Source organism: Peromyscus eremicus, chromosome 22 (genome assembly GCF_949786415.1).
Source record: "Peromyscus eremicus chromosome 22, PerEre_H2_v1, whole genome shotgun sequence".
NCBI classification, from domain to species: Eukaryota; Metazoa; Chordata; class Mammalia; order Rodentia; family Cricetidae; genus Peromyscus; species Peromyscus eremicus.
This window is the reverse complement of record NC_081437.1, coordinates 33124217-33139106: the sequence shown is the minus strand read 5'-3', so window position 1 is coordinate 33139106 and position 14890 is coordinate 33124217. Positions and strand designations below refer to the sequence as shown.

General features: G+C 43.3%; 1 long non-coding RNA gene across 6 annotated transcripts; it reads right to left on the bottom strand.

Moving 5' to 3' along the window:
* Nucleotides 1–3616: 3616 nt before the first annotated feature.
* LOC131897423 (uncharacterized) lies at nucleotides 3617–14091 on the bottom strand. Of its 6 annotated transcripts, none has more exons than XR_009375680.1 (6): nucleotides 13786–14091; nucleotides 13122–13186; nucleotides 8901–9075; nucleotides 7661–7827; nucleotides 7296–7389; nucleotides 3617–3743 (listed from the first exon to the last, which is right to left on the bottom strand). It is a non-coding gene; the product is annotated as an uncharacterized LOC131897423 (long non-coding RNA). The 6 variants fall into 6 exon arrangements; XR_009375681.1 differs by lacking the exon at nucleotides 3617–3743 and adding an exon at nucleotides 3750–4384; XR_009375678.1 differs by lacking the exon at nucleotides 3617–3743 and adding an exon at nucleotides 4792–5234.
* Between the last annotated feature and the right edge of the window lie 799 nt (nucleotides 14092–14890).

Here is a 14890-nt window from a genome sequence, read left to right as displayed (position 1 = left end):
GCTCTCTTCCTATCTGAAGCTAATTTATGGGCTTAACAGACTTTTTAAATTAAAAAAAAAAAAGCAATTATCAACATTGACAACAAGCAGATAAGTATATGGGAAGTAATGCCACACATCCCCTTCCATCTTATCTTTAAGAAACACAACCTGTGTCTGCCTGTTAGCTATGTCCTTTCCGTAGGTCACTGCAAGTAACCACAACTCCAAACTGTGTTTTTATCATCTTCATACATTTTCAAACATTTACTGTTTAAACAGGTGCTATTATGCCTCTTTATGCTGCATAGACACAAAGGTTAGACACATGACATTGTCATCCTCTGTGACATACTTTATCTGTGTATGCGGCGGGGGGGAGGTGTATATGTGCAGATGGTGTGTGTTGAGGGGTGGTATCTATCCTTATACCCACAGAGGCCAGAGAAAGACATTGGGTGTCCTGCCCTACCACTTTACACTTTGCGCTTTGAAACGGGATCCCTCTCACTATATCTGGAAGATAGGTTGGCTGCCAGCCAATCCCAGCAATCCTCCTGTCTCTGCTCCCAGGACTGTTTTGGGGGAGTCCTCCAATGCAAAGCAGATTATACCAGAACATCCTTTCTCTCCTCAGTGATATATATTGTAATTTAACCATTGTTAAATATACAGTAACATGTCATCTCTTTAACAGGTATTCAGGGGTTTTTGTTGTTGTTTGTTTGTTTTTACATTTATACACAATCCTTTGTGCCTGCCTCCAAAATAATTTGCAAGGGTTAGTCAAAATTTCAACAGGATATTTTTAGAATGAGATGTGATGATTTTATGGTTTATTTAAAACACTTTTAAAATTCAAGGAAAACATTTCAGGGTCTGGAGAGAGAGTTCAATGGTGCAGAATGCCTACTGCTCTTGAGAGGGCCTGAGTTCTGTTCCTAGAACCTACAACAGGAAGTTCACAATTTCCTTTAACTCCAGTTCTAAGGGATTCCACACCCTCTGGCCTCCACAGGTCCTTGCGTGTACATGATGCACATAAATCCATGAAGGCACACATACATACACATGAACAAAAATAAATAAACAAATAAGAACTTAAAAAAATCTCTTGTGAATAATGGGAACACTAACACCAATATTAAAAATACATTACAAACTTTTAATAATAGAAATAAGTGGTTATTGGTTCAGGAATAGAGAGAACAACAGGATTTTTCAAAGAGCTCAAAAATGAATCCAAGTCCATTTGAAGGCACATGCAAGATTAAAGGAGACATTTTTAACCAATGATAAAAGGTGATCCAATCGATACTACCTTGAAGATTGGCCAGCCATTCAGTAAAAGCAAGCTTGGATTCCTACCACATTCTTATATATGAATGAATTTGAACAGAAAACCAAGTAACATATTACAAGTACTGCACACAGACATGACAAACTCTTCCATGAATGTATAAAAAAGGGTCATCAGGTCTCACAATGAAAGAGGCACAGTTTGTGGTTTTTAACCTATCAGAATGGCAGGGATTTAAATGATATAAATGACATCAATGCCCAGGGGTGACTGAGGGCATATCGAAAAGCTGATGGTGGTCTGATAGTATCTATCTTCATTAAAATCCAATTATTTAATTTTACTGACAATTGGTACAAGTGCGCTAAATTTTTTCTACAATAAACACGTGCCATAGTCTGTAATAGCAAAAATCTGAATTAATCTAAGTATTTTTGGTAGGAAAATAAATGAATGATAATTCATGGCAGGTAATACCAATTACATTCAATTAACATTTTGGTAGATTTTTAAGTAAAAATACAGATCCCCAGAGCTCACTGACCAGCGAGCTTTGACAAATCAACATGTCCCAGTTCAGGGAGAGAGCCTGTCTTAAGATAAAGTAGATGGAAAGCGATTGAGAATGACATACATATCAACCTATGGCCTCCACATGTAGACATGTTTTGTGAGAGAGACACACACAATGCCACCTGTACACATGCACACTCATCCAGACATATGCATGCACTCGTGAACACATACACAGAGCATATACACACACATAAAATGAAGTAAATATCAAACTCAAAAGGGTTTGACATAGGAAATTACATTCTCAGGGTATGTAACAAGTCCTGACCACTAACCACATGTCCTTGGGGAAGGTTAGATCAATCTGATCTGTATTAAGATCTTTGTTGAGGATATTGTTGTAATTATCTATAGCCTCTTCAGGTTATATTAATTCAAGAATGCCATTTGTTTCCTGTTGAGACTCTGGTTTCTATCTATAGGATGATGTGATTTATGATGCACTCCCCCAAATTGTCATACACATACATGTACACATACACAATACATGTATAGAAACTTCCTGGAAGGACATAGAAAATTGTGACTCTAGATGATGGAGTTCATTCACAGAAATAAAAAATGATGTGTGTTTTATATTTTCCTTTTAATAAGTTTATGCCACTTGAGGTCTTTCCAAGCAAATGAAGATGTATTTCCCTTTAAATACAGAGGTATATTGAAAAATAGATAATTAGAAATCTGTCACTCTGCTTAAGTCTACCCTGTTATCTGAAGTGGAATGACATTAAACACCTAACCTCCATCAGAATGAAAACTTCTATTCTAGAAATCTCTATTCTAATAATCACCACTGTTAGACACATGACTCTTGGAACCTAGAGCCAGTCTGTCTTTTGTCTCCTCACCATGCCAAGAACAAACTTGTAAGATGAGAGTGTTCATTTCACCTAAGAATCTAGTCATAAGACATTTGAAAGATCAAAAAACAGAAATCTGGAAATATATTTCCTTGTTAGATCACTTGCCAAGTGCACATGTAAACCTTTAGGAAAAAGGCCAGTCACTGTGACTTACACCTGTAATCCCAACACTTTACGTTCTGAGAGAGGAGGATTCCCATGAGTCTGAACCTTAGATTTCCCTTACTGAAACTATGCCACCAAAGTGTCCTTCTCCTGATACTACACCATTTTTGGCATGCTTATTTGGAGGATGGTGAACTTTAGAGAATAAAGGAGAGATTGGTTTAATCTGTCTCTCCTACAATAAGACTTGGATGGGAATTCGGCGTGGAATCTACCCCATGAGAAAGATAGGGCTTGATGAAAAATGGCTGACACATGACATCAGACACCCACATTTAATTCCATTGAGCCCAGAGGCTAATTCTTGGGATTCAGCAAACCAGTCTTCCCAATGAAGAAGCCACCTCCCTATTAGAGACAATTACTCACTTTTGACCAAGTTCACAGTCAAGTGGTCCGAGAGACATTCCTTCAAAGTCATCCTTTCCACACAGCAGAACGTGTCTTACCATCCATAATTGTAGCTAAGCAAAGGCTACAATTATGCCTCCAGTTGAATGTCTAGATCCCTCTTCTGTGCTGCGCATGCGTGCGAAAACACACACACACACACACACACACACACTCAAACACTTGTGTGCACACACTCACACTCACACATATATTCATGCACACAGTCACATACACTTGTGCACACACTCACACGCTCATGCGTGCACACATGCAGGGCACAGCGGTTTCCTTAGGAAAAAAGCCGGTTGTGGTGGCTGTAACCCCACCACTTTACCTTCCGTCTCGTTAAAGAACAGAATGAGCCGCCACGGTCCAAAGCTGCCAACGGTCATGTTTGAGCTCATTGCATCAGAATTCACACAAGCAAGGATGGAACTCAGCGATCATGTTTATTGTCTGCAACCAAACTGTTAATGGCACAACGGAATTGTTATTTTCCTCACAATGAAGTGTTTGGTCTCGCACACATGTCAAGGTTTACTCTGCTAGGACCCTCCTGCTCCCCCTAACTTCAGTTCAGCGGTTCAGTTTAACAAGCTTCCTTGTGTGAATCTCTGTATCAATCGTTTGCTGCGAGCAGAGAGAGAAAAAGACTCCACTCTTCCCATCAAAGAGATGGTAACCCAGTTGGGAATACAGAAAGGAACCAAATGTACACAGCTTGCCTTGTTCCATAGAGTAGTGGGAGCAGAGGGATGTAGTGCTGGGTTACCGGCATGTGATTCATTTGAGGGGTAGAGCGCAGAAAGACCCATTGAGGCTTTGAAGAGGTCTATGAATGATGGTTTGAAAAGTTGCTCCAAAATCTTCAAGGAATACCAGAGGAGAAACGACATTTTGGGCATACATCCGAACATGTACAAATCCACAGGTAGGGCGGAAATTGCTGGCAACCGTTAGAGAAGACTCCGTCAGAAAATGGTCAGGATTCCTTAACACAGAATTGGATTCTATACTGCAGGCAATCGGGGACCTGAAAGGCTCTTCCAGCGGGGGATGAACAAGGTCAGAGGTGCTGTCTCCCTGGGATGGTTGACACGAAATTGCCCTGGTGAGAGTATTGCAGTGTTACCATTATACACAAGGGGTGAGTATCAATAAACCCAGGACAGCACATGTCTCTGTAGGAGCACCTCTGTCTGCTGCTCAAAATAAATAGCACTTTGTCCCCATCTGTCCATTCTCCCAAGAAATTCAAAGAAACTTGGTGGGGGGGGGGGATTGTCTCTTTAATCTTTTCCCAGTAGCTCTCTCAGAGATGGGGTGTGGAAAATAACACTTCCGCTGGGTTCTCACAAATACTTTCAAGCCCGGTATGTGTGACTTACAAGGAAGGAGGGCTTTGATCTCTGTCAATCTCACCCACTCTCTGCCAAGAGGGCAACTGTCCCTGGACCTCCTGAGTTGGCCGAGCTTGGAGGGCCAGACTTGGGGTAAAGACAGCGAAATGCAACATTTCCAAACAATAGGCCTTTTACTATAAAAGGAAAGTCTAGACTATACTAAAAAAACGTTTAAAAAAGGACATTAAAAACACAGAAGTGAGGACGTTTAACCTGTGAATGTGTTCTCCTTCTGGCCTTTTTGACCACATAAGAAAATCAGCACCAAACGGAATATATAATTTGGGGTCCTGACAAATTTCAGTCCTGCTGGAAGAAGCGAGAGGCGTGGAAATGTGCACATCCCGTGAGAAGACAGCAAGCACAGTGCGTGGTAATGTTTGGTGATGAATGGTGTGATGTCTAAACTCTGGAAAACTGCTGATGGGCAGAAGACATCTCCCCTGTCACTCCGCAAATCGCATTTCAGGCAGGGAACATGCAGGGGCGTTTTACATCATGGCCGAGATGACCTCAGAATCCCCACCAAATCCTGGATTAGCTGGCTGTAAAACTCTGTGAAATGACAAGAGCGCCAGATTAATCTCAGAGCTTTAGTTCAGGCCCTCTTTGGCTCTTCTGTAGAGAGGAGATACGAATTTAGAACTCGACTGGGCTAAATTAAGAACCCTCCCTCGGCCACTAACTAGTGGAGTGGCTTTCATAAAACTTTTAACTACTGTAAGATTCAGTTTCTTCCTCCGTAAGATTAAATCCCCTCATAAATGTTTGAGAATTTGAAAGAGAGAGAGAGAGAAAGCACTGCACCTGTGCAGTAAGCCCTCAGATTACTCGTGTTCTCCGTCATCCTTGTCGCCCCCAGGCCCCTAAGCAACGGAGCGGAAACCATCATTCATCTCTGGGGCAGCTGGTGGCATCCATCCTCATGCACACACATTCCCCAGGATGTAGGATGCCCATTGTGCTCACTGTGAGGCTGAATTTCTCACCCTCACCACTGTTATGACCTCTGAGGTATCAAAGGCTAAATGATATGCTCAGTATCAGAGGCTTTTGTAGTAACTGTCAGAATTGTAATTCGCACATGGGACAGTTAATATTGATAGTCACCTCGACGGGCTCTGGGACCATGCAGGAGATATCCTCTGGGCATGTCTGTAAGGCAGTTACTAGATTAGGTTAATGGGGGTAGGAAGGCCTGTCGTAAATATGGGTAGCATCATGCCACAGGCTGGATTCCAAGACCATTGTAACGAAGAGAAAGGCAGAAGAGCACCAGCATTCACTGCTCTCTGCTTCCTGACAGCAGATGCGACGTGACCAATTGCCCCATGGCCCTCCTGCAATGCCCTCCCTGCCACGGTGAACTGTACCCTCAAACTGTGAGCCCCAATAAATGTTTATTCCCCTAAGTTCTTTGACAGGTAGGCTTTCAACACAGTGACAAGAAAAGTTCCTGACGTGCCATCCTATCGGGTCTCTTCAACACATTCCCGACAGTCATCCCTTTCTCCCCTGGCCTTCCATAGCTCCTGCCTTTGTCCTCCATACGGTAGTCATTGCCCAGCATTGCTGTTCTCCTGCAAGCCTTAACCCCATAAAGGGTTGTGAGTTCTTGAGGACAGAGTTATCTCTTAGTCCCTAGCTCCGAATGTAACACACAGAGTGAAAAACCAATACATACTTTGAGAGGACATTAGAATGTATTTAGCGTGACCCTTTATAGCTGTTATAGTGACAGAAAAGCAGTTCTTTTCCTTAGAAATATTTTGTGTTGATACGGAATTGTTAAAAACAGAAGATCTCCTTCCAGCCTAGGTATTCCTAACTAATGAGGAGGCCGGGGAAAAGAAATCCACTCCTCCCTTATGAGCCAGCCCCTCTGATCAAGAAGCTAGTCCCATCATACAGCCAGCACCCTGGACGTGACCCAGAGAAGAGGGTGGAGTTGTCTCCAGCACAGAGGACTAACAAGGGTCCTGGTATGAAGAGTGTGGCCCTTTCTCCCCCGGAACTTCAGAGAATTAAGGTTCTGAATCGTTCAGTCATGTCATCATAAGCCATCAAGGGCTCATAGGCACCCTGGATAACTTGTTAGGTTTGAGCTGATGACACGAAGGTGTCCGTCCACAGAGCCTCCTGTTCAGAGCCACAGTTGTCCCTGAACACTCTGGCATGTCGTTTCAACACTCTGCCCCTCTCCAGAAACATTGTCCTCTTTTGATCAACACTTAAAACTCTCCCGAATCTAGGCAAGAAGTGGGGTCTTTGTTCTAGTCATCTATTGCCATAAGCACACATCACTAAAAGTGAGTGGGTTTTGAAACAGTGTAGCCATTTTCTTGACTCCATGGTATAAGAAGTGGGCAAGGCTCAACTTGGAACAGGTTGGCATGATGGCTCCACTCTAGTGTCTTCCACAATGGCAAAATAGGTAAGTTTGAACTCAGACAGACTGGTATTGAAGACCACCAGTGACCTTCCAGAATGACAGACTTCTACATAAGATGGCTTAACGATCTCAGAGATCATTAAGGCTCATGAAATGCAAGCTTACAGTGTCTTAGGGTCTTTAATAATATCATTTCAACACACTTCATTGGTCATAAAGCCTACCCGGATTCAGATGATGAATTCAAATTCCAGTTCTTGACTGACGGACTGCCAAAGATCCCATAGCCACCTTTTATCTTCTAGATGAATTTAGCTTCTAGAAGAAGCAATCAAGAGAAGGTGGCTGTTTCATCACACACACACACACACACACACACACACACACACACACACACACACACACAAATTATTTCTGTCTCCTGATGGTCTTCTTATATCTCTACCATGGCTCCCAGATCAATCAGTCATCTCTGAGCCAAGCCAAGAATACCTTCCTTGTGAACCCAAATAATGTGGAACAGCCTATGGCTTACAATGAGGTCATCCTGACACTAATTTCAGATTTTTTTACTATCAGGTTAACCTACCTGAATAATGACTGGTTCTTCGCCTTTCATTCCAATTCTTCCCCCAGTGAATTCTGGGAGTTGTAAAGGAATATTCCCAAGACAGAGTTATCCAATGTGAGATGTTCAGTAGTAGGGCTGCTCAGGTTGTTCATGCACATACTCTGTTTTCATTCCTTCTAACTTCCCTAAAAATGGACATAGTTGTCCAATGTGAGATGTTCAGTAGTAGGTCTGCTCAGGTTGTTCATATACATACTCTGTTTTCATTCCTTCTAACTTCCCTAAAAATGGATAGGTGATAGATAGATGGCTGGGGGATGGATAAATAGGTAGATAACTCCTCTGTGACATGATTATCTGCATACTGGCTATGATTTTAGAAGAACAGTCTAGTGAGCCTAGCCAAGAGATCTCACAACACAATCAGCAGCACATGGGCTTTCCTGGTACTCATAACCTTTTGCCTCCAAAAGCATTGGCCAAGAACACCATTCTACAGATACCTGAGCACAATAAAGCTACAGTTAGAGAGTGTTACAGGGTGGACCCGGTACCTCTACCCTTCCCCTTTCTTACTTTGCATAGTTATAGCTAGGGCCTTTCTATCATGAATCCACAGCCAAAGCCATCCTCCTCTGTCTATAGATGACTACCATCTGCTCCTTGAGTCATTAGTGTGATTCTGACAAGATGTGTCATATACCCCAATTTTCTTGAAACTTTGGCTGCCATCTGGAAGGCGCATTGTTTTTGTCTACATGCAGAGTGTGTGTATGTGACAGATACTATAGGCACAACATTGTATGGAGTCAGGCATATCTGAGTTGAATCGTATTTCTTCGACTTACTAGGCATGCAAACCTCAGAAAGGTTTTTAATCTCTTAGTGTCTATTTCCACAGCCATTAAGTAAAGGTAATGGTATCAATAAAGCATGTGAACCATAAGAATTAGATTAACAAGGACAATTTAATATAGAATGTGCTCTTTAAAAAATGTTGGGTTTTTTTTTAGAAACTACCTTTCATGGGATGACTATGGAGTTGGTGGTTTGATTGTGGTAGTCTTGGTGGTGGTGGATATGCTAGTAGAGCATTGGTGGCGACTGTAGTAGTAGTGATAATATGGTAATGATGCTGGTAGTGGTGGCGGTAATGGTGATGCTGGTGACAGTGATGGTGCTAGCAATGCTATTGGTGGTAGCAGTGACGGTGGTGGTGATAATGGGAGTAGTGGTATTATCTGATCAATTTACCTACCTATGAACCGAAACCCTGTCATGCCATGAACCTGGTCATGTCCACGACTCTATATCAAGTTGTTCCAACTGCCTCGATTCTATTTACTCTCACGATGCTCCACGTTCTGGCCTTGAATCTCTCTGACATCCATCCATCCGGTAATTCCTTACCATAGCAGACGTTTGTTGAGTCACTATAATGTAGTACACATGTGTCAGAGCCTGAGGACACAGCGGTGAAGAAGAGAGTCTTCACCCTACTGGGTTCTATAGCTCACTTCAAGCTCACGCAATTCTGCCTTCTCTGGCGGAATGCCCAGCATTGGCCTCATCTCAGCTCTCAGAATCTCTCCTGAGTCCCACTTCTAATCCTCTCCCTTGCCCCTCTTCTAACAGCTCCCTTAGAAAAGAGCTCACCAACTCTAGCCCAGACCTCCTAGAGACCGGCATTTATGTGACTCCACCCGTACGGCATAGGTAGAGGACACCTTACCACAGCTTACATCTCCAGACTTAGAAAGCTACGCAAACTATAACAACCACCATGGACTGGGCACCTCCACGCACTTCGGGCATTCTTTGATGTACTCCTCCCAGGCAGTATGGGATTGGGGCCTGTGTCTCCATTTTAGAACACTAGGCTCAACTAATGAATAATGTAGACAGGGTTCAGACACAGGTATGACCAGACATGAACAAAGCCACACAGAAAGTTAAAGGATAACTTTCTCCCATTTGAGTGTGGATGTTAAGCCTCCTTTGGAGCATTTTCACTGCCTATGTCTCCCCATAGTGTGCATGTTAGTTAACTAATAGGAGTTGAGCTACCTAGAGAATTAAGAAGACGTGTAGAATAGTGAGGAGGGGACTCTATGGAGACCCTTGGCAGGCAAAGACCAGCAACCTTCCCATGGCCCCGTCACACCCCTGGGACATAGCTGTTAAGAGGCTTTCTTTCTTTAAGAGTCTCACTGTCCTTGAACTGGTCTGAAGGGGATTCCGTTTCATGTGACAGTGCTCACTAAGTCAACTGACACCAGACAGGACCCATCTTCTTTTCCTCTTTCTTTTCCCAGTGTCTAGCCTCGTGGGCGAGGGTACCCAGAGTCGATGGCTTAGGAGTACGCAGCAGCTACCTGTTAATGTTAATGGACTCACTCTTTTTTTCCCCAGGTTTGTTTGGTAGGACTGAAACGTCCCAGTCTATTCCACATGGAATATGTACCTCTTTCAGCATCATTTGCAAAAGTGTTCTAAAATTGAAAATTGTTCTGGGCTAAAATTGTCTGCCCTCTTCTGCATTTTTATTCAGTCTCAGAATAATGCTGTGATGAGGAATGAACAGATGTTTGAGGCAGGTAGAGCCTGCTTTTACCAACATAGCAAACAGAATCATCAAACCATTTTCATCCATCACAACAAAATCATAGCTTTTCCAGACCCGTGTGGGTAGATCCAGAGCAGGGAAGAGATTCCATTAAGAAGTTTTTGGGACTGACTGAGCAGCCTGTAAAAGCCATCAGCTTAGTCTCTCCAAGGAGAAATCACAGGAGGAGAGCCTGGGTTTTGAGGTCAAGGGACCAGCATGTCATTCTTAGCTCTGCTACCTACAAAAGATGACCTAATGTCTTGGAGATGCTGTTTTAACATCTGTAAGACAAAAATAATGGGCTAGGGAGATGTCTGAGGGGGTAAACTGCTCCCTATGCAAGGCTGAGTACTTGAGGTCAGATCCCTAAAACCGATGGAAAGTAGCTGGGCATGGGGGTGCATACCAATGCTGTGGGGCAGAGACAGGCAGATCTCTGGGCCTTGCTGGCCAGCCAGTCTAGCTGAAATCATGAGCACTGGTTCAGAGTGACCTTGTCTCAAAATACTGGTGGAGGGTAATGTAAGAAAATACTACCCAGTGTGGTGGTTTGAATAGGAATGTGTTGTGGAATATTATTTTAACTGGGCAAAGATGTGTTACATTTGTTTATGCTGCAGAATATTACTTTAACTGTGTAAAGGTGTGTTATTTTATGCTGCATTTGTTTAATTATGTAAAGATGTGTTGCATTTATTTCTCCTTGCCTGCCTAAGGCACTTGATTGCTCTAATAAAAAGCTGAATGGCCAATAGCAAGGCAGGAGAAGGATAGGTGGGGCTGGTGGGCAGAGAGATTAAATAGGAGGAGAAATCTAGGCTTGAGAAAAGGAAGGAGAGTAAGAGAGAAGGAAGAGGAGAGAACAAGGGAGATAGCCTGGGCCAGAAGCCAGGAGGATGCCAGACAGCCAGACATCGAGAAGCACTGAAAGTAAGATTACACAGAAGGAAAGAAAAGTAAAAAGCCCTGAGGCTAAAGGTAGATAAGGAGAAAAAGGTCAATATAAGTTAAAAGAGCTAGCCAGAAATGAGCCCAAGCTAGGCCAAGCATTCAAAACTAATAATAAGTCTCCATGTCATCCTTTGGGAGCCCGTTGGTAGTCCAAAAAGAAAAAAACCTGGTACAGGAATGGATCCCATAGATTTGTGTGTTTGCATGGCTGGCCACAGGGAGTGGCACTATTAGGAGGTGTGGCCTTGTTGTAGTACGTATGGCCTTGTTGGCAGAAGTGTGTCACTGTGGAAGTGGACTTGAGGTCTTATATGCTCAAGCTACACCCAGTGTGGCATATAGTCTCCTGCTGCCTGTGGTTCAAGATGTAGGACACTAGACTGTTTCTCCAGCACCATGTCTGTCTGTATGCCACCATGTCCCACCATGATGATAATGGACTAAACCTCTGAAACCGTAAGCTAGCCCCAATTAAATGTTTTTCTTTATAAGAATTGCCATGGTCATAGTGTCTCTTTGCAGCAATAGAAACCCTAACTACGGCATCTAACTTACACAATTAAGTGTATACACAACACACACACACACACCACCACCACCACACATGTGCACATGGAAAAAAAGAGATAGATAGACAATAATTCTGCTGATCAGTCTAAATAAGAAAACATAAAATATGCACCATAGTGAATACTACATGGTAAGTATTGAGCAATAGCTTTTATTTCTATTAATAAAGAAATGATATGAAAGGCTTATAAATTAATTGATTAAGCCACCATGCAAATGGTTTATTCTCAGCAAAACCAGCATTAAATTAGCCTGGAAGGTCTGAGATAAACTTTATCTTACTGTTACTAAAAAAATTGAGGTCGCCTTTTGGGTTATTAGTCTAGTTAATAAAAGCATTTAAAAGCAGACTTAGAAGGAGGCTCAAGGAGGGTTTTATTAGACTTTGAGAGAAGAGGAATGGGACTGGAAAGCTGTAAATCCTGGCCACAGCTGGAAGAGGGAAATAGAAAAGAGGAAGTGAAAAGGTCATGCCTTCTACAGTGGAGGTTGTCAAGCGCTGTGTGGTGGATGGTGAGGGGGTGGCTTTGGAGAAAGCCCAGAGTGCCAGGTCAAGTGTGGTTAGACATTTGGCCAGTATCTGAAAGAAGTAGAAATAGAAAAAGAAAAGAAAAGAAGGAAGGAAAGAAAGAAAGAAGGAAGGGAGGGAGGGAGGGAGAGAGAGAGAGAGGGAGGGGAGAGGACAGGAGAGCAGAGGAGAAGAGAGGAGAGGAGAGGAGGGGAGAGGAGGGGAGGGGAGAGGAAAGGAAAGGTTACAGTTTTAGGACTCAGATGAGGAGGAAGGCTCTGCAGTGCTACCCCATGGAAACACAGTCAGTGTCTGTCCAAGCAAGCAAGAGCTGCTGGAAAGATAACTGCATTATAACATTAAGGGGATAATTAGTCCTCTTCTCTCTTTAGCGTGTCTTCAAGTGAACCAGCTGTCCCAGAGGCTGGGCTCCAAGTGACTGACAGGCACAGCTTGATTAAATTTAAGGAGCCAGCAATATGTAAGGCTTTGAGTAGCTTAGAGTATCAGGGCAGAGGCAGAATTTAGATTCTTTTGATGAGGGTTTGTTTTAAGAGACCTCAGCAGAGCCCAAAAACCTCCACCCTCTGGCAATTTAAATCTTAAGGAGGGGCTTCCCTGGCTGCAGTTTTCTGGGACATGGCCTCTAAGGCTGCTAATCTCTGTACCATTGCTACCACCTAGAAAGGAGTAGTTAGGGAAGACAAATGATGTGTTCCTCGAATGTGGTGTATGTGATCAGGCTTTCTCCTCAGCCTGCCCTTCATCCCTAACTGGTCAGACCAATGATGTTTAACCACAACATTACAGATAAGGAAGACAGAGTGACCAGCCCAGCTCACCTCTCCAGTGCACCCAGGAAGGGAAATGGGAAATGTTCTCAGAGAATTCATCAGCTGCTCAGGCTCTGAAACATCAAGAAAAGACACCTTGAAAATTAGATCCCTTTATTCTCTCAAAGGATGCTGGACAGCTCCTTGGCTGCACCAGCTGAAAGAAAAGGTTGGTGATGGGAAATGAGAAAGGCAGGAGAGGACCACGTGGGGGCAGGGTTCTCCCATGGCATGGATAGCACTTGTTCCTGTCAGCTGGACTTTCAGTCTGTCGTTCAATCATTTGTTCTTTCCACAAATATTTGCTGAGTCCTTACTATGGCCAAAGCCTCTGTGACAGGGAATCAAGACACTGACTCTAGCTAAGTAGATTGCACTGGCATCAGAGTGACTAAGAGAGGGGAAGGTTCTTACCAGACAACTAGTGCATGTAAGACAGTGAGAGCCAAGGGCAGGGAAAATGTGTTCAGAAAAACCAGTCTGGCAGGGATGCATGTGAAACCTAATTTTTCAATTTTCTACATTTCTTTTTGATTGTCTTTCTCTGCAAGATGGAACACAAACGACCCTTTAAAGCAGGGACAATGAAGACCAAGAATGATTTGCAATTCTGTGGCAGAGTCTTTGGCTTTGATGAGTAAAGGAGGTAGAACTGTCCATGTGTGACACTGACCCCAAGGTAGCAGTTCAGTGAATGTCCTTGTTGAAGGCCAGAATGGCAGGAGAGGGTTCTGGGTCCTGGTCGCTTGTCATCGCTCACCCTTAACTGGAAGATGTACAGGGGGACTTGACTGAAACTGAGTGGAGACACCTGGGCACCTCGTGATTGGGCCAACTGGACTGATCAGCTCATCCCCATCCCCATACCTCACCCCTGTTTCTGTCCTATGTCCTTAAACAGCCCCAAGAGTAGCCATTCCATCATATCCTGCCTCTGGGAACCCCTCCTGCTATCCATGAGCTCTGCCCTCTATCTTTCTTCGGCTCCCACCTGTGATTCTATAATAGAGTTCTCTCTAGAACCTTCTGTGGTGGACGAATTTCATTCTTCAAATTTGCAAGGTGTGTTTTCTTGATGCTTTAGAGGCTGAGCAGCTACAGACTCAGTGAAAGCTCTACATGACTGAGCATCCAGCACCCTAACCCCTGAGTTAAATGTCCCCCACCTCCAAGAACCAAGTAAAGCCCTGCCTTCCTCAAAGACAACTCCCAACCTTGATGCAATCCTCTTAAGACCAGAGACCATTGTGCTGTCATTTGGGTCCATAATGTCTCTAGGTATCATTGTCAACTCTGGATTTATTAACCCTGCAACCTAGAAAAGGTGGCTTAATGCCTCTTAGGTGGCTTTAGTGTCTGTAAAAGAGAAGGGAAGATACTGAGTAGGTTGAATATAATAAATAAAATATGCAGCATAGGGACAGAAACATAGGGAGCTTTGAACAATGGCATTTACCTTTACAATCAGAGAAAATGGGTAAAAACGTATTGGTTAGACATTTAATTAATTATTTAAGTGGATTATTCCCAGAAAATTTAGAGTTAGCCAGAGCCTGGGATGTCAGGATTGAACTCATCACTTCCTACCACATAACAAGAGATAAAAGCACACGTATTAGAGGCTTAGCCCCCAGCTTGGTGCCATCCCATGGTAGTGGAAATAAAAAGAGGTGGGGTCTGGAAGGAGGTTGTCAGGTCAAAGTGGGTGTACTCTTAAAGGAAACTGTGGACCTGCTCCTTCTTCACTCTCTTTGCTTCTTGACATAGTGAGGTAAACA